General features: G+C 43.1%; 1 protein-coding gene across 4 annotated transcripts in view; it reads left to right on the forward strand.

Moving 5' to 3' along the window:
• The first annotated feature begins 391 nt into the window (after positions 1 to 391).
• Positions 392 to 21,384, forward strand: part of LOC133346093 (growth factor receptor-bound protein 14-like) — a 133,334-nt gene continuing 112,341 nt past the window's right edge. For 3 of the 4 annotated variants that reach the window (XM_061557472.1, XM_061557474.1, XM_061557475.1), the window contains exon 1: positions 392 to 596. The gene's annotated coding sequence lies outside the window, so the exon portion shown is untranslated. The other variant, XM_061557473.1, reaches the window with a different exon arrangement.

The raw sequence follows: 21,384 nt of genomic DNA on the forward strand, positions 1-21,384 counted from the left end.
GAGAGACAGCGAGTTGGTGGTGGTGGTGTTGGTGGGGGGGGGGTCGAGTCCGTTCGTTGCGCACACAGCGAATGAAACGACGCTAGTGAATGAGCGACCCAACCGCTCTTCTTGCATCATTCATCGTACGTAAAGCAAACAGCAACGTTGGGGGGTGGTTTGCCAGGTGGGACGAGCCCAAGCCGCACAGGGAACTTACCTGCGCGTGAAGAAGTATAACAAGAGGAGTTTAAAGGGACGCGCGCGCGCGCGCACAAAGTCAACCGCGTGCTAATGAACAAGTCCTGCTAACCCGTACCGCCCCACGCACGGTAAACACTGCTGATGTCATGCTCTCACGCCCCCCCACCCCCGGTACGCGTCTCTCGCTCTCTCTCTGTATGTGTGAGTGTGTATAAATGTATGTGGCGTGTGCGTGTGTCCGTGCGTTGATCCGCTGTTGTGGGGGTGGTGGTAGTAGTGGTGGTGGTGGCACAAGCAGAGCAAGCAAGAAGGATTCGGCAACGAGTCGCTTGCTACTACCGGCGGTGGCTGACCAACGCGGTGCTAAAGCAGTCCCGTCTAGCTGACCTCCTCCGGTTGCCTTGTGGAAAGGGGTAAGTCCAATCCGAGGTGCTGTTAAGCCACGGAAGACCGCCGCTGCCTCTGACCCGAGCTAGCGTTTCGTTGAGTTCGTTGCGCGACCCCCGGTGTTTGTTGATCTTGCGAGAACACGGTACGCGATGGGACTTTGATGCCGCTGCTGCTGCTGTTGTCGTCGTCGTCCTAACTTGTAACTTATTTTCGAAGCGGTTGTGTTAAGCGAATGGACGCGAGTCGTCGGTGATTAAAGACGTGTCGAGGATAACGCAATTCATTGATTTTCTCGCTCTCTCTCTGCTCGGCGTGTCGATCAGGACGCGCATTGTCCGGTTGCTGTGCTTATTAGCCGCAGCCCAGCGCAAGCGGTACAAGCAATGCGCGTTGTAAAGTAACGTGATTTAATGTACACTATACTACAAGGCTGTAGCCATGGAGTCAACATTGGGGGGGACCAAATCTAGCAGGGGTCCCCCCCCCAGGAGAAAAAATAAATCTCAATTTGAAAACGAATTTCCTGCCTAAAATATTACAAAATTCACTAACACATAGGATGGACTTTAAATTTATGTTTTACAATAATGTCTAATAGTGTATTGTATGACATTGCTCTGTTTTTTTCTTTTTTTACCTTTTCTTGTTTCATTGTATGTAATGGCAGAGATTAGGGATTAATAAAGTACAACCATAACCACAATCATATAAACAGAAATCTATTTTATAGCAATATATTGGGGGGGGGACATTTTTTGCATATTTTAATATTGGGGGGGTGTATGTGTCCCCCCCCAATTAATATTATAATTATGGCCTTGCTATACTATGTACTCCGGTGGGACACCACGTTATAGCGGTGTAAGTACACACAACACTGCTGCTTGCGTTGTGACGAGAATGCGTTTCACGCGTTTGCTTTACTCCCAGTTTAAAGATCCGAGGCCCATTGCCTATTCACGAGTTGTCACCACCTCGACACTAGAACACTGCGATAATAGACAGGCGTCTGCTGCTGTCGACACGAGACGATTTGTAGTGTTTGTGCACAAGGACTTGGGGGGGTGGGGGGGGTCTCGCCTCTGTTACACTCAATAACTTTTACAATCACGGTCGTGTCTCGGTTTCCAAAGTAATAAAAAAAAACACGGAGTATCCTTTCCACCCCCACAGAACTACTACGGTACATTACAACTGGTGGTCCATGTCTTGTGACACCCCCCCTCCCCCCCATGTAATTCTGTAGAACGTAATATTTTTAAAGGTGTATATTTAAAACAGAGATGAATATGAAAAGGATTTTTTTATGTTAGGGGCCAATTCATTGGGGAGGGGGGAGAGGGGTCACAAGATATATTGGACCATACCTCTTGTAAGTTTCCATAAAACCAATACTCATTGCATCTCCCTGCCATGCGAGTTTAAATTCCGGGGCTGGAGGGGGGATGAGCCCCCCCCCCCACTGCACCCACCACCAACCCCCTCTAAACGATTGTAGTCAAGTGAAAGAATGTCAGCAGAGCTAGAGGAGCGTGCACGACATGGGGGGGGGGGGGAGGTCGTTGTTCTGTTTAGCGTTCAACGTTTGCTCAACGTTTGTTTAACATTGTGTGGTACCCCCCCCCCCCTCTCTCACCCACCCCGACCTCCTCCTTCCCCACCCCCGGAGTTCGTGGGGGTGCCAACTCTTGAAACAAGGTCACGCCACGGGGCCGCCAGATACCAACGCTATTACAGTTTCTACAATCTGTAAGCGGGGCAGCTCATTTCCCCCAACACACACACACATTATACACTGTGTGCAACTTAATTGGAATGCATCGTCGTATGCTACCAGGTGTAGACCTACGCCGTTCCCGAGTCTCTTTAGCACCGAGGCAACCGCACACTTTCTAAGGGTGGAGACGCATGTTGGCTTTGCTTGCTAAGTTCCTAAAGTGGTTATGGAACGGGCCAAGTTTTGTATTGCAGCACCGGTAATGAAAAGTAAAGGTATGTTAGCTGCGTAGTTGGCGATTCCCCTCTTCCCATGTCGACTGAACGTGTGACAAAGAGATTTGGAGCTCATCGGATTTCTCCAGGGTAAACACAGATTCTGATTCAAACGTCAATGAATGTAACCGTACACGTGTGTAGACATACGTGTGTAAATCCACTGCTAGATGAGGGCTTTGCCCGCGTCGTGAATTAAATCGGCGTTATTTGGCCATACTTCTCATCACGTTGGTTGAGCGCGGGTTAGTGAAACAAGGGGGCATAGACGTTGGACAACAGTATAGCACAACTATGGATATTGCTGCACTGACCTCTGTTGACAACGCAGCCCCGCAGCCGCCTATAGTACCTGCTTGATGTTTGGAGATCGCCCATACACGCGCTATCAGACCTGCGTAACCTTCCATATCCGAAGATATCCCATATGTTCCCCCAGGTGATTGGAAGAGCGAGACTATAACACAATCTTTAAGACCCCGTTGATGTCATTCCAAATGAGTAGGCATATTTGTGCGATGGCTTCACGGTCCAAATTTGAAAGCTGCCTACAATTGGGATTACAAATACCAACATTGCTGTTTACTGGCAGACTACATCCGTCTGTGAAACATAGCGCATTTGTGATTGCCAGATATGAAATTGATTACATTATTTAGCATAACCTCGGACAAGGTCGCTTATGAACGCATAACTGCGTGAACATTACCATTTGTTTAGAGGGACGCGTGATCTGTAACATGCACTGTTGTTCACTTACTACTCGTTCCATGCGAGCGTCTGGTACTCGGCAAAGAGCCCTTAAAACTGTAGCAGAAGCGGTGCTCGGTCGCGAACCTTCGGTGGACTTTCAGGTCCAAAGCTCAGAAAGACTGGTCAGTAGACGTTTTCATAAAACCACCTTAAGTGATTTCCTCCTCCCCCCACTCCCATAACGTGTACAATACCAGAACGTACAGGTCGGTCCAGATGTCTTGTAACCGCCATTTGTTATCTAAAACGTGTATATATATTTTTGTTAAAAGTGAGGTTTATTTAAAACAGAAATAAATATGCGTAGGGAGAACACAAAAGTCCGGGGGTCAATTCATTGGGGGGTTCGCAATTCACCCTGTACATTACTGGTAAGTACGCCTGGTAGTACACGTTGGTATGGTAGAGTACACGTTGAGAACTCCTTTGTTTTGAGCTTGGCTTGCAGACAGTTGACAAACTTGCCAGCTTCAGAGTCGGCCTGGACCATTCGGGTTTGTATGTTTGTAACCCGCCGGGACCCGAGACGAAAACCAGGTTCCTGCAAGTCAACAGTCACAATAGCCTATCTGGGTGAGTCTGGTTTTTGTTGTGCTACTGTTTATGTAATGTTGGTTTTACCCAGATCTTCCTTGAGGACCTGCATAGGCCAACATTTTCTGTGAAAGCTACAGTGCTTTAATAATAAAGTGAGCACTTAATATACAGTAAACTATTGCTTACATGCACTGGCTGGCATGTGAATTGCAGTAATTTTTGCAGTGTATATATTTTTAGAACGAATATGAAGAACGAATACACGTTTGTGTAAGTTCAATCACTGATGGGTAATTCATTGCATGTGTAATTCATGTTCCGCAAAGCATGTGGAAACAGGTCATTCAAAGTGATGATGTCATTTAATTGGTATATTGTTATATTGTCCACTCACCCAAAATGTCGGGTTAATACATTACTTTTTAAAGATAGGAGTGTAATAAATGTATCACTTAACGATCGTTATATATACTTTGTACAGACTATCAGTAGTCATTTGGCCATTGTATAGGCAGGTCTTATGGACCGTCAGGTTGTGAAGGTTGTCCACGGTTTATTATTATTGATCAAAAGACATCCCGTACCTTCAGGTTCTGTTGATTTCAGTGCTGGAAACATTGGGAATTGAGTTGCATAACACCAAAAATCAGGCACAGGAAAGCAATGAGAATGGCCAATGTAATTATTTTATGAAATAGTTTGGAACATGAAATAGTACTGCAGATGAACACTCCCTCCCATACTTATTGTAACGATAAGACAGTAAAAGAAACCAGATTAAAAAGGCAAACGCACGCTCAACGCATGAGGGTTGTGAATGCCCGAGTTCATTTCAAAGTTATCCCATATCGTGCAAGAGCGTCTCTTAGAATGTTGACTCCTCGTTTGTTTGAAGACATAATTTCTAAACCGATGTTGTGAGTTGTAGTGTAAAAGTGTGCCCTGTGTGGCACAGTTTGACTCTCCGTAGGACTTGTCTGGTTGACCGTTGTGCTGCACCAGGACCTCAAAGATCAGTGAGGCCAAGCCGCACATATCCTCGTCACTTAGCTGGGCTGTCGGGACAGTCGACTTGCATGTTACTCAAGCCTGCAAGTGCTCTCCGTTGTCATTCCCAGTGTCTCACGCAGATATTTTTGTTGGCACGCGGGATCTTTGTTAAGGTAATGAACTCTAACGTCACGCGCCTTCGACAGAACTCGGGCAGATTGATTGAGTGTATGTCAGTCACGAGTTTGTCCCGTGACATGGCCCAGCGGCAGCGCATTTCCCACTCGTTGTAGTGTTTCGCGGTTCCAATCCCTCAGGCTGCCCTGGTTATTACTGTGGGTGTATTAACCACACAGATATACGTCGTTTGCTTCATAGCAGACGTTTAACATTCTAGACCCCGTTGATGTCATTCCAAATGAGTAGGCATATTTGTGCGATGGCTTCACGGTCCAAATTTGAAAGCTGCCTACAATTGGGATTACAAATACCAACATTGCTGTTTACTGGCAGACTATGTCCGTCTGTGAAACATAGCGCATTTGTGATTGCCAGATATGAAATTGATTACATTATTTAGTAAAGTATTTAGATTGCTCACAGCTGCTGTGGTCCATTCATGACGATGCAATCCAATGTCCGAAAATCATGAAAAATTTTCATAAAAAACATTAGGGTAGCATTTGATTACACTTTGCAAATGAATTACAAAATATGTTAGCAAACTAACTAGGCAACCTCGTTGAGTAAGTTCACGGTCAGCTCGTCCTGATATGTTAATTCAACAAGCTATATGTCATCATTAGACCTCCTTTGCCAGTACCAAAATATAACAATAGGGTTTTCCCCCTTTTTTCTGGCAACAAAACTGAAACCTTTTTACAAGAATTCATGTCTGCATTAACGACAATACTTGCAGTCAAATGCAAACAAAAACACACTCCGATAATATATGCATTGTCCTTCAAACTGATTGGACATATAAGCTATATCTCTCGACACTTTAGTTTTATACTGTACCTAACAATTGGAAATTAAGTAGTGTGCCTTGTGCACCAAATGTTGAATAATGTTAATCATCTCTGGAGTATCTAAGAATACTGCCTTATTTAAGTAATACATATTTAGTTGTCTCAGTTTATTTCATTTACAGCTTTTTGTCAGTCCACTCCTGGATGAAAGCCTCTCCATGCTGCGTTGGCCATGGAGATGGTTTGACCATACTTCTCCACGCTGGTCACTGGGTTTGATGAAGGCAAGTGGGGAGGGGAGCAAGACTCGATTCATGACACTTTATGTTAATTGTGGTCAGGAATCGAACTCGGGTTACTGGGTTCGTTAGCGCAGGGCGTGAACCACTGTGCCACCTCTCCCCTACTCCCTCCTCCAAAAGAATGTCTGATAAAAGTCATAAATCTCTCCTGCGTATAAACCTTTAATTGCCCGACATTGAGACCCGTGAATAGCCAAGGTTCCGTGTTTAAAAGAGAAACTGGTGGCACGTAAACTGTAACAATATTTGTTTTAATATACCATACCTAAAAAGAACAGCCAACCATAAAACAGAGGAGTGCCAGGCTCGTATCTCGGCCTGTATTACACAAATCACTCACTACCTCTCTGCTATGACCGTCTCCCCATAACAAACATATAATTGCCGGGACATGCAGTTCCATTTTAATCTTTGTACACACATTTCTACGTACGTACAGTATTTACTCCAAATCGCTTAGTAAGCAAGTCATACATTATAATACATATTCCAATAAGGCTCCCATCCAACGAAGCTTTGTTTTGATATTGTGAATTGTGGTATTTAATTGCAGAGATGGAGTAATGAAATCAGTTCGTGGACAGGTGCTAAGTGGATTGTTACACCGTAGGACCGTGAGAGATCCAACTGCTTGGGGAGGCCCTTAATCCAGCAGTGGATTGATCATGGCTGATCATGATAATAGTAAACAATTATTTTTCTAGGAAAGCCTCAATTTTCAGAGTGTTCCTGCAATGGAATGTTTGCAAATTAGATGTTATGAGTGTATAGCATGAGGGAGGAAACCTATACGTATGAAGCAGCAACGTTCAAAAGTCTGCACAGATGAGTTCACGATCCCGCTTTGCTGTATCGCCATCTTTTGGCCGCTTCCCAGCTCCAGTGCTGTTTTCACAAATGTGTGATCCACTGATCCTTGTCTCCAAATGTCGCGCCGTATTTCAGAATGTTTGTACAGAAAAGCCATACATGTAGGCAATTCCTTATTAATCAGTAATCTGGGTGTTTATATAACACTCTAAGTTACCGAGATACTGTGCTTTTTAATGAGGGTGGTGACATGACCCATGGAGCGTGACGTTATTTGCAAAAGTAGGCCATTGTGTGCCGGTGTCTTGGTCCAAATTTGAGAATTCACCTTCAAATTATTGAATTAGGATCATCGCCCCTACTATGGAAACTTGTCACGACCCTCCTGCTAGTCACATGAGACTCGGTGACGCTTTCCTGGGTAAACAAATGTAAAAATATAATAATGTAGTCCTTGAAATAAAATGTAGTCCCAATGGTATTTTTTATGTTTATAGTTTATATACTGTATGTACAAATTCTAAAAAAATTCAACATTTCCCACGGACAACAGTTTCAGCAAGTCTTTTGCCATTTTTCATGACAGAAAGGTGATTGTGATGTAGCTATCCTAAGACATATCTACATCTTTACATGACTTTAAAAGTCCTGATTTCTGTCAGTCATGTAATAACATATCTCTCAAGACAATGTAATTACATGTATTTCCCCCCCTCTTCTCACGTTGAGAAATAGTCCTCGTGATGTGTCCTGGTTTTTTTTACACCTTAAGAGGTGACAATCGTCGCACCCCATGGACAAAGGCCAATGATGAATCTCGATTTGAAGGCTTGCGATCTGAACAGATGATTGTTGTACGCTTATTATATCTCACAGAGTGCACTGCATTTGTGACTTCTGCTTGCGTTGATAGACCGAGGTGGGTGAACAATCCCATGGAACTGTGCGACACTTATAGGCGGCCATTTCCTGGAGTGATGGAAAAAAATGATTGAATCGTAAAAATAGTACAAAATCAATTGGTGACATTCATCTGTGAAATTTGAAATTGGAGTAATATTTTATGGCTTGTATATCAATGTCCTTCATCACTTTAGGGCATGCGTAGTTGTCTGTCTCTGACATGTTTTATGCATGAGTTTCCCTTTGTATACCAGCGTCATATTGTGCTGTTATATAATATAGTGTGTGTGTATGGGTGGAAATGTACGTGTTGCGTGCTATGCACACACACATCACTTTGCAGTTCAACAATGTTTTTTTGGCAAGTTTTCAATCGTTCTTCATAACTTGATAATGGAGCTCAATAACAAAACTGACAAACTGTAGTAGCTGCTGATTGCATAAAATACTTCGGGCTCAGTTTTCTCCTCGAGCGTAGTTTTACATTTTTTTAATCAACATTTCTCCCCGGCCAAGAATACACACAATGTGGGATGTCTAAAAAAACTTGCACCATTTCAACTGTTGCGCCGTAGAGATTGCGAGTCCAGCGTGCTCACCATTGCACAAAGGCAGCCGCCCTCCACAGTGTACATTCGTACCTATTGAACACATTTCATGTGAGATATCAATCTCCTTGTGTTTCCAACCAAAACCATAGTGTTTATAAACACGATTACACAAGGTGGGTAATATATTTCTGCACAAGAGGTGTGCTTTATATAATGTGATAATAATAATGTAACCCTTTGTTAATGCAATGCTGAACGAAGACCTCCACACACCGTGTGGTCATGGAGGTTGCATTAACATACTTCACCATGATGGTCAGTGGAGGTTAATAATGAGGGAAGGAAGCCCATGAACGGTCTAAATAAAAATTTTCACTGATGTTAGCCATGGCTGGGAATGGAACGAGGGTCACTCGGTTCGTAACACAGTGCGCGAACCACAGGGCCGTCGCTCCAGCTGATCGTATAAATACTTAATACATACTCTATACTTCGATTTAAAGCTTTCGTGACTGCAGGGATTCATCTTCTTGGTTCTTTCGGTAAAGTCACGTAGAATGGAAATAATTAAAAAAAAACATAATAAAATAATTCTCACGACGATTCGGCCACAACGCAAGCAGCCGTCCTCAGGTGAAGAACAGGTCTGTCGTGAAGACAGGTCAGTCACGTAGGCGGAAATAAAATAAAACAAATCACGACGTTTCGATCGCAACGTTGTGGCCGAAACGTCGTGAGAATTATTTTATTATGTTTTATTTTTATTATTTCCATTCTACGTGACTTTACTGAAAGAACCAAGAAGATACTCTATACTCTTTGGTTCTTTCGGTACAGTTACGTAGGCGGAAATAAAATAAAACAAATCACGACGTTTCGATCGCAACACAAGCAATCTTCATCAGGTGGAACAACCACAGCAAGAAAAAATGCTGAAGTAGGCGAGAGAGCTGCCGTGGCAAGAGGTTATATAGGTAAGAAAGGGGGAGGGGCAAGGGGGGATAGAGAGAGGGGTGTGGCAGAGGGAGAAGAAGTGAGGCTGGGGTGGGAAGTGGGGGGGGGGGGCTAGAATATAAATGCACAAAGTAGTAGTTCAGTAAGAAATCCCATTGGGCAAACAGATGAATAACATTGAGTTGGATAGCAATGCGTTTCAAATGCACTTACAAAGACCCATAGTGCTCGACTCACAATCAGAATATTATGCTGTTCAAATCCCAGTCCAGGTACAACTTGGCCAATTGTCATCTGTACATAGTTTATGGCATGAGTGCCACTTTGTGAGACGTCAACAGTGGTCACCCAGTTGAGAGACAACCATGGGAATGTGGAATCTCAATCATGGGCTTAGGGAGATGAGTTCTGCCCTATTCTCCTGTTTAAGCAGGGAGACAACAATAAAAACATGGAGTATATGTTCAGTAGCTTTTGCTTAAGGGGTTGTTTGGTTTTCACAGAACATGATAACATGTATATTTAGACACTAAGACAAAGATAACCTCTTTGACCTGGATGGATTATTGCGACATGTGCTCTCAGCAAATATCTGTTAAAGCTACCTTGGCATACGAGAGGTGATGGGGCCAGCAGCACATCCGCATGGCCACCTGTATCTCTGCAGTGTTGACAAACCACCAAACCATGGTATGTTGCATGCACATCGAGCAGACTGAGACCAGTTGTGCAACAGCATTCGCCCCTGGTTTCCATGGCCAGGAATTAAACCAAGGTCACCGAGATTGTAATGTTCTCACCTCGTCACAAAGGTAAGGCCCATGAGCTAAATCGCCATTTTTACAGAAGTGAGCTGGCCACAAGTGATAGCTCAAAAGGTGGGTTATTATGTATACATTTATAGCAGCTAAATACATGTTTCTAAATGTGGAGGAAAACCCCAGAGGATCTGGGGGAAAATCCACGTGACCACAGGGAGAACATGCAAACTCTAAATATACAGGCATCAGCGTTGGAGTCGAACCCAGGAACTCCTCTATACCAGGAGAGGGAGTTGACATCTCGCCACCGCGGTGCCCCCCATATGCACTCCTTGTGCATATGCATGAGCATATATACTCGCCACGTAATAATGCATGGAAACATTAATTACATTTAATTCTGGATTGAGACAAAGAGATACTGTGCAAACAAGACTGCAAACAACTTCCTGTTGCCTCTCGAAGGCAGGAAACCCCCTACAAGCCACACCCAGTGTGGCACGGATGATGATGACGATGATGTAAACAAACCCGTGCTCATCACCTCCCATCCAGTGGCACACGTGAGAACAGAGGTGAGGCATTTTTCCAACTATTTTTGTATTAGTCGAGTAATTGAACCGATGATCGGTAGCCGTCGTCCACGAGTTAAACAATCAAATGACTCAGCTTTGGAGATGAAAAGAGGGCAAAACAAAGCCTTGATGAATGGAAACCAGTTATTCTTAGGTTTTTTCGGTAAAGTCACGTAGGTAAAACATTAAAATTAATAAAAGTAAAATAACATAAAAATCACGACGTTTCGGAGGCAACACAAGCTTCCGTCTTCAGGTGGAACCGTCACAGCCACGACAGCTGTATCAAGTAAATTAGAGATTACAAGAGCTACCACTCCGTATATATAATGGTTGGAGAGGGGGGAAGGGCCAAGTACGGCACACTTTTTTATTAATATGGTAAGGTGAGGCCATTATATATACGGAGTGGTAGCTCTTGTAATCTCTCATTTACTTGATACAGCTGTCGTGGCTGTGACGGTTCCACCTGAAGACGGAAGCTTGTGTTGCCTCCGAAACGTCGTGATTTTTATGTTATTTTACTTTTATTAATTTTAATGTTTTACCTACGTGACTTTACCGAAAAAACCTAAGAATATGAATCCTTGCAGTCACGAAAGCTTCAAATCTGGAAACCAGTTATGCATGCAACTGTTGGATCAGACCTTAATCTACGCGACTTAGAGGTATGGGTCACTGTGACACGATACAACGGAGCTGCTCAATTCGCTTGCATTCGTTTGCCGTAGCTGTTTCCAACATAAATATTGCAGTGCAATTAAACGGTCTGCCCAAATATTTTCGCCAAACAGAACTTTTAAAATGTCTTAGAGAATAAAGTGGTGACTAACATTTTACAACGACATTTTACAATTCAGAATAAGCAAGATGGATATGATTTAACAATAATGGTCAGGACAATAAAATATGCTCGGCACTGAAAACAATTACTGTACTGTATATGGTTAAGTAATAAACGATTTACAAATGTGAGGGTGTTGGTGGAACATTAATGGATATGTAATAATCATAAATGTTTAGTTTTATATTTTGCATCATTCATGCAAACTGCATCTCGCGCAATCTGCATCCCACGATCACTGTGGAACTACAGACAAGCAGGAAGGCAGCCAAGTGGTCAATGGCCACCAACAATTGCCCAAGCTTTGCGGTTCTTTTTTTATTGAGATGTTTTGAGCCAATGAATGTGTTTATATATAATATATTGTATGCATTTTTCAGTATTAAATTGTATTGGCTTGATTATATCCATTCAGGAACCTCTGAATGTATCAATGCCATGGCCAGATGTTGCACATTTCAACCAAACTTGCCCTTGAATATTTCCCTGGTTTTGCCATACGACACTGCTTACATGACTAGAACACAGGGATACTGTCGTAGTGTAATTGGAACAAGTTAAACTAGCAACCCAAAAGTGGTCTAGAGCTTAGCACACTGGACTTGCAAATAGAGGTTGCCAGTTTGATCTCCAGGCATGGCAGTTTAAATAAATCCTCCTGCCTCTGTCCACCCAACAGTTCGGGTAAAGTGGGGGAAAGCGTGGGTACTTCTGCCTGCGCCAAGGAGTCTGACAAGCATGTAAGAGTAGGTCAATTACAGTAAAGGGGAGTTCTCTAGAGGGGCTCTGTAGAGCTCCCTTGTGAATCAGTGGTAAGAAATTGCAGGACTGCACTTTCACCCTTTACCAGGATTTTATTTCTAAAACAAATTTGGTCAGAAGCAGAGCGGATGGGAGCGGCCTCTTCTGTTTTTATTAAAAACACTCCTGGGTACAATTCAAACACATAGGGGCACTCTATTTCCCGAATTGGTGCATTTCCCTTTCACACAATTTTGAGTCGTGTTGGAGGACATGGCATGTTCTTTTGTTGTTGCGGATGAGCAGTTCAACTAAATATCGTATGAACAATCGGACCTGGTACCTTAACATTTGCACTTTGCAAAATCTAGAATTAAAACTCATTTATTTAAAACTTATTTTTGTGTTTAGGTTGTTGTCCTTGCTCCGCACCTCCGATTAGCAGGGTTGGCTACGTACGGTGCCAAAGAAGTTCAAAATACATACATGATCACGTTCTTATTTACATTGGGATTGAGGAAGATAATGTAACACGTATTTCGTTAATAATTATCAGTCGTAGATGATGAAGTGAGGGGGGCAGGTGATGGAAAAGGAGATTCAGCATTTCTTGGGAGTGTCGGGAGGTTAGTGGGTCACCATCTGATTTATTTGGAACACTTAAGCCTCGTTTCCATGGGCATGCAGTTGTGTTCTAACCTGCGTTAAATGTGGGCCAAAGGCAAGCCAGCGTATTGCCACTGCGTCAGCCTCCAAACACCTGATTGCACTCCATAGCCTCAACACAAGCAGTCTCTATGTAAATGTATTATGATATATCAGCCACGATATATCCACTGCTGGATGGAGCCCCACGCAGGCTGGCGCCATTCTCTCTAGATTTGAAGCTTTCGTGACTGCAAGGATTCATATTCTTAGGTTTTTTTCGGTAAAGTCACGTAGGTAAACAATTAAAATTAAAATTAATAAAAGTAAAATAAAAATAAAATAAAAATCACGGCGTTTCGGAGGCAACACAAGCTTACGTCTTCAGGTGGAACCGTCACAGCACGATAGCTGTATCAAGTAATAGCTATCGTGCTGTGACGGTTCCATATTACTTGATACAGCTATCATGCTGTAACGGTTCCACCTGAAGATGGAAGCTTGTGTTGCCTCCGAAACGTCGTGAATTTTACTTCATTTTTTATTTTACTTTTATGAATTTAAATTTTTTATCTACGTAACTTTACCGAAAAAACCTAAAAATATGAAAAATGTATACAACGCACACCGACGGCGGTACACAAAGGGGCAAAGGGGGACGAACGGGTGGAGGTGGAGCGGCTGTTAGTGAGGGAGGTGAAGGAACGGACGGAGGGACAAGGGGCTGGGAAAGTTAGTTGTGATGTTGCAGGGGGTAGGGAAGGAGGAATAAGGTGGAGTGTGATGGTGATGAGGCTGACAGATGGGTGCAAGGTGAATGAGAGGCAGCGGGGTATGAGGCACATACGTGAAGTGATAAGATAGGCATTGTTGGTGGGCATGGATGAGGGTAAGTGAAGGGTGATAGGTAGAATGTCTCATGCATTATATCCCCCCCCCCCCCCTTTGGGTGCCATTCAGTCACCGGTCTTGTGCAACAGCCACTTGGCTTCCTTGACAGCAGCCAATACGAAGTTTGTGTGTATTTGTGTTTGATCCCAGAAGCTTGAATTTAATTCTCAACATGCACCACCAACTCGTGCTTCTTTGCGTAATTTTCCGCAAACATTTTCTGTTTCTGAGTTTTCTGATCAACACGTCATGGCTGTGAATATGCGCAGAGTGAAAACATTATTATTATTTAAGCGACAGATTTGAATCCCTAGAGAAGGAAATGATGACATATGATGTCACCACTTTACAGAATGAGTTAACTAGCATTGTAATAGATGGTTCACTGAAAAGTGGGGGCAAAGTGAAAAAAGCAGATATCCGTTATCTGATACCACAAACAGCGTAATGAAAAGGACATATAAGAAAGGGATACAACATACCAAATAAAAAATAGAACTTAAAGAATGTTATAAAACCATTAAGAAAGGAATTAGAGCACAAATCAGATAACATAACAAACAGCGATTGAAGTGTAACGCACATTGCAAAGTTCTGTGATCAATCCCTGTGTTGAAGACAGACACATTTACCATTCTGAGGTTTGCCTCGAAATTAAATTGACTGACTTTCATACACTCTCTCCATATAGTCTTCTTCATGTCCATTTCATTTACATTTTACAACAAGATAATACAGTGTATGCTAATTTTGTACCAAATTAAGCCCACCCGCCATTAAAACCATTATTTAAAGGTGTCATGTTCATTGTCTTTTGGTGAAAATCAATGATCTGTCACTTGTGAAAGCATCTAAAAAAACATGAATAATGTCTGGCCTCCATATAAAATTAATGTTGCCCTTGGAATTACAGTGCTTTTGAGTTCATGAGTGTTAATTGTATTTACCTTTGGAACTTCATCAAAATTTTCCACCATAATCGACCCCAGCATAGGGCTGGACACCGGTGTAAAAGAGCTTATATATGGTTCATCACGTTCCCTCTAGCATACATCAAATGTCTATATCTACAGCTTGTAATAGTTACCACGTTGGGTAACAGGTGACCTCAATTATGTTTCGTACGTTTGTGCATCCCAGTTGAATGGACAAGGTGACGTAAAGGCTCACCTGACGCCACTCACCAGTTTACACAACACAGTGCGGAGATCAGAAGGCCGCCGAGAATCAATGGCTCTCTTGGGCCTCCCTTTTGCAACGCCTATCCGTTGTGTTATTTTGAAACGGAGCTTGCATCACGTTCTGGGCATGTGGGTCCCACCTTGGTGGGGCAGTGAGCCCAATCCCCCTACCCCCTAAACCCCAGGAGTTTTGAGTCTCTGGAACTTTTGCCCGTGGAGTTTCTGCGCCCCCTTCCAATGTTGCGGTTTACGCTCTGTACCGGGCTCATGTTGAATTACAAATAAAATATCAAAAAGTTAGTTGAGTGGATCAAATGGGCTGAGGCTGATAAACCGAATTATTAAGATCAGAGTAAGACAATATTAATATGAACTTAATTTGTACAACCGACATATCATAAATCTTCCAAAACGACACCTCATTCATTGAAATTGGTGGAGCGGTCTAGGAAGAAGTTCAAAATGCACGTACATATAGGAGGAGTTCTCTTGACAAAGATACAAGCGTAGTACAAACGAGCCACTTATTAATAGGATTCTGTGGATTACATGTAAATGTGACTACGTGGAAACATGTGTTTGTTCCATGACCCAGATTAATCCTTGACCTCGACTAAAAGTGTATCTGGGCTAATCCACGTCTGACAGTTGTCCAATGGCAGTGGTGCGTTGCGTGGCTCCCCAGTTTCCACACAAGAACGATGCTATCGGTTTAATGGGAAAAACGTGAGCGAGGCGCCCTGGTCACCAACATACAACGTAACTTAGGGGTCTAAAAGTAAGATAAATGGTGAGCGTTATGAATGTTATCTTATCGTTAGATATGTACAGTCCAAGACAAACTTCCGAAAAATAGACCGCTCAGGACTATGCAAACCGTTTGTTCATTTCGACACATACACTGCAATATTTGATGTTGGGGCTGATGGAAGTTAATGTTTTTCACAATGGCAGGTAAAATATTTCCTTTAAGCATGGCAGTTTTTTGTTTATTTAAGAAATCCATTTGTAAATCAAATAAAGTAATGGGTATGGGTTAACATTAAATATTTACAGTGGTGGGTGTTGGGATGTGTGACCACGTGGAAACTGTGCTGAATAATGGTTATGTCAGGAGCCATGCTCTATATATAGCTGATTTACAGCAGCTGTCACTTGGCCTCGTGTCCCCTGTGGGTAAGGAAAAAGGTATGTCTAAGATCGTATTTGGAATACCCACTGACATTTTTCCAAATACCTCTTTTTTGAAACACTTTTTTTTAAGCACGTGGTTTTACAGAAAAAAAACTCCTCTTATCCGCAACCTGCAGCTCCTATTATCTATGGATTGCTGTAGGGTCCGTTAAATCGACTTATCTGGGGCCCTATTCTTCCCATGATCCTCGGTATATTTTTGTTCCGCATTGCAGAATGGCTTTCTATTGTCCTATGTTTTTTCATTGATAAGTGGAGTCATGCAGCCAATTCAACCAATTGTCCCCGGGTTATACACAATTTCCTTCCATGGATAAGCAAAGTCAGTTTTGCCGATAACATCACGGAGAATAGGATCCATGATGTTAGTCCCATACATCGTCGCAGGTAAGGGTTCTGCTATATCTAAAGTACTTGAAAGGTTTTCACATATACCGTTTAGCATACAGCGAAAAGAATCCTTCACCAAAACTAGATTTCCACTTCTTTGAATGATGAAAAGGCGTTCGTTTCGGTGGAAACTAAACAAGTTCAGTAATAATAATGTAATTACACTCTGACTTGTACCCGATGAAAGTCTACTTAATGACTGCATTACTCTATCGCGTCGCTGTTACCAGCAACATTATTTACTCAGCTGAATCACATGCATTGGCTTCTCAAACGTTGAATTCAGTATTTATTGTATAACAAGTTAAAGTACACTAAAAACACTTGTTTTACTCATGCTGCATTGTTAATATGCTTTCTATACTGATTCAGTAACATACGTTTTCTTTTATTCGACTTTTGAAAAAATAATGTATTAATATTTACAGCACATTGTTAGCCCACTGTGGGATGAGGACCTTCCAAAGAAGGGATGTTTGACCATACTAGTTGGCAAAGGGTAGTGGGTGGGGGGGAGCAAGACTTGTTCAAATATCACTTCGCCGCTGATGTTAGCCGTGCCTGGGAATGAAGTTCAGGTAGCCAAGTTTATAGCGCCAGTGAACTCACCATTGCACCACCATCTCCCCACCTTGCCTTTATATAAGTGCCTTCTTGTTCCAGCAACAGAATGAGAGCTATGTGTGTAATTTGGAAGAGATGGAACGAGGGCTGTTCAGGGAGAAGGTCAGAGCACACTTAGGTCTATATTCATGTTCACACAGCAAAAACGGCATCACAATTTCCTCTTCCATAGCTTAGGCAAATCTAGTGCACAGCATTCTGAAACTAAACGTATATACAATAATAATTTACAGCGCTTTGCTTGATGACAGCCTACTCACACAGTGTGTCGCTCATTGCTTTTTTTAACCATACTTCACCACGCTGGTGAGTTGCATGTTGGTGAACAAATTGGCAGTAGCCGGGAAACCAACTCGGGTCACCGGGTTCATAACGCGGTGCGCTTCCCACCATTGCTCCCTCGAATACACTCTGAAACATTCCAGCGAAACGTTGAGATAAGGACCATGGGGCTAAGCCCTCAACTCCCATGCAGTTAAACTCAAACACTGTAGTTAATGGAATCTCTTTTTCAGAGGAATGTAATCAAAATTAACTTCAGATAGATTTGGTTTGGATCCAAAAGCCATTGCTTGCCAGTTTTGTAACCTTTTTGAAAAGAAGATAATTTGCACTGTGAAACCCATGGACAAAAAAAAACAGTTGAATGACACATGGAACGAAAGAGAAGATCCAATTACAATACCTAAAAGCACATCGCATTGCACGTCCACAACTAAACTGTGTTTCTATCAATTATATCATGGGGAGTGCACATCAGGGAGATTACATTTATAATAATGAACTGTTGATCTTCCTGACCAGGGCTTTTTGGATAGCTAATAAAGATCCAAAGATCTGGATTAAACACACTGTCTTCATACATTTTATCCTGTCAAGAAAGAATCAATTGGAGTACCGTAAAGTTAAGCAGCAGCCTCTGCATTTGTTTCCACCGATCTCACTGAATGGAATTTGGTTGCTGCTGTGGTGGAATGCTTTCTCTGAAAAACGTAACTGACTGAATACATTTCCATCCCTCCCAGATGATACCCAACTTCCCTTAGATGGCGAATGTATGTAGAACTTTTTTTGCACCGTACATAGCCAACCGTGTTAATCGGAGGTGCGGGAGAAGGACACTGATCCTCCTGTCCCTTATCACCACTGAGTGGTGACAAGAAAGACGATAATGAAATTAGTTCCAAACTTGACAGTGATTGATCACCCCTCGTTTGGGGGGGAGGGGGGCAGGTGGTGCCGGATGTGAAGCAATTCTCCAGCTTTTCCCAAATATGACTCTCTTTGAAGAGGAGCTTATTAGCTCGTCTCGTTGTTCACTTAGCTGTACTGCAATTGGCTGATTTTTTTGGGGGGAATTCTGTCAGGCCGAATACTTGCTCTCCACTCAGATTCGGAACATATGGGCGGGCAAGATTGCTGGATGTAGTGGACGTTACATGGGTACAGTCGTTAATCTGTCTTCTGCGGGGTTTGTTGCACGTGGATGCGTGGCTGGATATTGATGGACAGTCGTTTTCTTGTCGGTAGCGAGTTTTCACAAATGAAACATACACATTTGAAATCATGTAGATTTTAAGCTCATGGCAGGATGTTTTAAAATCTTAAAATAATGTATTTGGTCTTATTACATGTGTAGTGTTCTCAATAACAATGTCAATGTATATGGTAGAAGTGGGGGGGGGGGGGGTAACGCAATATCGCGGTATAGCCCAGAACAAAGCAACTAGGGCCGAGCACCAGTGAGCCCCAGGTACAGCTGGGGCAGCCAGGGCACCGACAGTGAATCCCAGGTAGGGCCAGGGCAGCGACAGTGAATCCCGGGGACAGTTAGGGCAGCAACAGTGAATCCCAGGGACTGCCATGGTAGCAACAGTGAATCACAGGTAGGGCCAGGGTAGCAACAGTGAATCACAGGTACAGTCAGAGCAGCAACAGTGAATCCCGGAGACAGCCATGGTAGCAACAGTGAATCCCAGTTGGGGCCAGGGTAGAAACAGTGAATCACAGGTACAGTCAGAGCAGCAACAGTGAATCCCGGGGACAACCACGGTAGCAACAGTGAATCCCAGGGACAGCCTGGTTAGCAACAGTGAATTATAGGTACAGCCAGGGTAGCAACAGTGAATTCTAGGTACAGCCAGGGCAGCAACGATGAATCCCAGGGCATCCCCTAATATTCTGCGGCGTGTGCACTGGCTTCAGTGCCCCGCTTCTTCCCCTGCCCAAGTGGAGTGATCAGTCGGAAGTGGAGTGATGAGATCAGTCCACGTGCAAGAGTGATGTAGATTGTGCCATCGTAGGACCATGAGGGATGGCCACTTCGTCAGAGGCCTTCATCTAGCAGTGGATAGACAATGGCTTATGATAATTCTGACAGAGGAAAGCGATAAAGGTGACATTTTTACCACTGCTGTGGTAGCCATCACTGTTAATGAGTGCCACAGAACACAAGACTATACGATTAGCACGGTTGGCTACATACAGTGCGGTGCGAAAGTAGTTCAAAATACATACAAACATTTAAAGTCTACTACACAACGACAGCACTTCCTGTTACTCTACTTTTTAGTGGATTCAAAGAATTCGGTGGCAAATTCATCCTATCCATGTTTTTTTCTACAATTAAGTACAAGGATAAGAGGAGTACTTTTGTGGAGAATAGAAATTATAAGAATATTCTTTGGGTCTTTCGGTAAAGCCACGTATAAAAAAATCTAAATCACGACGTTTCGATCGCAGCACAAGCAATCGTCAGTGATTTCGCCTCTCTTTTTCACCTGAAGACAATTGCTTGTGTTGCGATCGAAACGTCGTGATTTTGATTTTGTTATTTTTCTAACTTCGTGGCTTAACCGAAAGACCCAAAGAATATGAATTCCTGCAATCACGAAAGCTTTAAGTCAAAATATAACGATAGGGTTTCCCCTTTTTTCTGGCAACAAAACAGGTGTTAAGATGATAAAACACCAAATTGAAACCTTTTGCAAGGAATCATGTCTGCATTAACCGCAGATATTTGTGCTGAAAATGCAAACAAAAAACATGCTCTGACGGTATATGCAGCTTTCTTTAGAGCCTAGTCTCAAACAGTGTTAGACCAGAGGACGCCAAAAGGCCAGAAAAAAGGGGAAAACCGATTCTTATTTTTGACACTGGCAAAGGAGGTCCCATGATGAGAATAGAGAACTAATTTTCGTCCACAAATTTGCTCATCCACCAAAAGCTCCGCTAACTTCAATGCGCATGAGAGGAATTTTACCTCGTAAATAGTGGTAAGTAACCCAGTGAACTAACCGCCTTGGGAAATGGCCCTTCTTCAGAGCAGAGTGGAGGGGTAGCCAGTGCGGTGGCGTGGCTTTGTTAACTTCTGCCTGACCCCCCCGGGGCTTCAATGTTATGATCTGCACGACGATTCTTCATGCTTCTGTGAAGTCATGTTGATAGAACGCATTGTTTGATGTTAAATATGAGAGTGTCTGTTTTTGAATGCCGTTGAAAGCCGTATTGACTCATCGCCCCTGGCTCCCCCGGATTCACTACCAATTCGTACCATGTGCTTTAGAAACATAATTGATGACATCACTGTTGCCATAAAATGATAAAATAGAGGCCCTAATATGGGTAAACTCGAACCACGTGTTACGCTGAGAAGCTCTTGCGTTGCATAATGATGCTGTGTTGTGTTTCTCCCGGCTAAAGTCTCGTAAATCGAATGACCGTCAGCCGTGATTGATCTACTGCTGAATGAAAGCCTCCCCAGCTATCGTCATCTCTCACAATCCCAACACAGGATTCTGGGACTTGAAAATCGCTCCAAAACACGGTAACAGAAGTCCCAATTTATCCGGTTCGCAGATATAAAATGCCTGAAAACGCTGCGATAAAAAGCTCTACAAGCAAGCGATCCGACACGTGGCATAGGTGACAGCTCCAATATCTCTCCCCACCACCGCGCCAGCTTCTGTTGGATCAACTCTCTTATCAAGACCGGCCAATCTCACAACCCCCATTAGTCAATCTCCTTCGCTAGCCATCTCCACTTGAGAGCTCTGCTAAGATGGATGCTCTCGGGGCCATAGAAAGTCACGTCAAAGCGTCTCACTGCTCGAATTACTTGAATTAGGTACTTTGCAGCCCTGAGCCCGTGGTGAAGAATCCACATTTCTATGGCTAGGACCACCATACTTTCAATAAAACAG

This window comes from Lethenteron reissneri, chromosome 23 (genome assembly GCF_015708825.2).
Source record: "Lethenteron reissneri isolate LAM-NWPU_2019-01 chromosome 23, ASM1570882v1, whole genome shotgun sequence".
Taxonomy (NCBI): Eukaryota; Metazoa; Chordata; class Hyperoartia; order Petromyzontiformes; family Petromyzontidae; genus Lethenteron; species Lethenteron reissneri.